Here is a 1,773-nt window from a genome sequence, read left to right on the forward strand (position 1 = left end):
CACCCACACTTCACTGACAATTGTAGGATGTGGCTGTAAGGGACTTTGATCCGTGAGGTTTTTTTAAGCAGAAAAAAAAGTTGCTAATTCTCTCTACAGAGAAACGACATTAATACAACAGAGATGTGCTGTATTAGCATAGAGAATACAAGATTCAAATCTATGCCTGGTTTCTATAAAAAGTACACTACAGGCTTTCTAGTGAGTCAGTGAGAACAACCGATATAGCAAAATCATTTACAGAATCAAGGTTTGTAATTTGCGCAAATAAGCTCCAGAGAGAGGAAAACAAAGTGAAGGACTTACATAAGTCTTACTTATGTAAGACTTTTCCCCCCTAACACACTTTTCACTTTGTTAGGGGGAAAACTTACTGAACAATGGAAGGGCAGGAGCATTTAAGGATTTGGAGGGAGTGGGGTCATTAGATCCCTTTTCCTGTTATTTTCTACATAACTATTTTAAACCAGTAAGGTTTTGATAAATGATTGTCGTCTGACTTTAAAATAAGAAAAGTACTCTAGTTCCACTTTGTCATAAGTACACATACAGGTGTGGTCAAAGAGGTACATAAACTCATCATTTATATGAATGTCATTGTAATTTTTGGCTTTTAATGATTTCTTTGAAGTCATCTTTTTCCAGGATGGAATGATTGTACAGCAGACATCCTGAGTCACTTTAAAAAACAAAAACTGGGTGCACAGGATGAATTTATTTTGGCCTTTCTCTAATCAAAACAGTCAAACATACAGTGGCTTGGAAAAGTATTCGGCCCCCTTGAACTTTTCCACATTTTTTCACATTACAGCCACAAACATGAATCAATTTTATTGGAATTCCACGTGAAAGACCAATACAAAGTGGTGTACACGTGAGAAGTGGAACGAAAATCATACATGATTCCAAACATTTTTCATAAATAAATAACTGCAAAGTGGGGTGTGCGTAATTATTCAGCCCCCTGAGTCAATACTTTGTAGAACCAGCTTTTTCTGCAATTACAGCTGACAGTTGTAACCCACATCAGATTTGTGGGTTGTGCTGCTGCATAAGGTTGGAGGTGTAATTTTCCCTCCCTGCCACTAGGAGGCGAGTATGCCTTGAGATGACTTTCTGTCAGTCAACATTTCCTGTTGTGGAAGCCATTACTCACGAGGCAACCGCCAAATTAGCTGAAAGATCCTGGATCTGAAATCTGTGAAATACGGCCGTGGGAAGCTGCGTCAGCCGGGCGAGCTATCTCACCACGAGCTCCGATTGGTTTTTGACCAGGACCGGATCAATTGAGATCTGAACCCTGTGGGTTCAGTGGCAAGCCAATCCCAAGAGAGTGACTGTAGACGGACCAGAGTACGGTGTGGCCAGCCGTGGGATCCATCTTCAGCGAACCTCAGGACTATAACTACATTCCTTGACACAGACAAGACTAACACTTTAAAATCTACCCGGGTAGTGTTAGAACCAGTGGACAGAAACACACACACACACAAGGAACTCTAATTTCTCTTTCCAAAGAGAAGTGGACTGAGCAACAGGAGCGGAAGCTCTTTAATTGAAACTCTTTGGAGAATTTCCTTAAAGAGGATATTTGGTTTTGATTTTATTTTGGGTCCTTTAATGTGCGTTTGTGCACTGTAGGAAGCCGGCTTTAGACAGGCAGGGTTTGTAAACTTACAACTTTTCAATACAGTTCTATTCAAATCACATCTTATCTATCATTGTGTGGTTCCTTCTCTGCTGATCCTTTCAAGACTCCATAGTCGTACTTAG

The sequence above is a fragment of the Oreochromis niloticus genome, linkage group LG13 (genome assembly GCF_001858045.2).
Source record: "Oreochromis niloticus isolate F11D_XX linkage group LG13, O_niloticus_UMD_NMBU, whole genome shotgun sequence".
NCBI lineage: Eukaryota > Metazoa > Chordata > Actinopteri > Cichliformes > Cichlidae > Oreochromis > Oreochromis niloticus.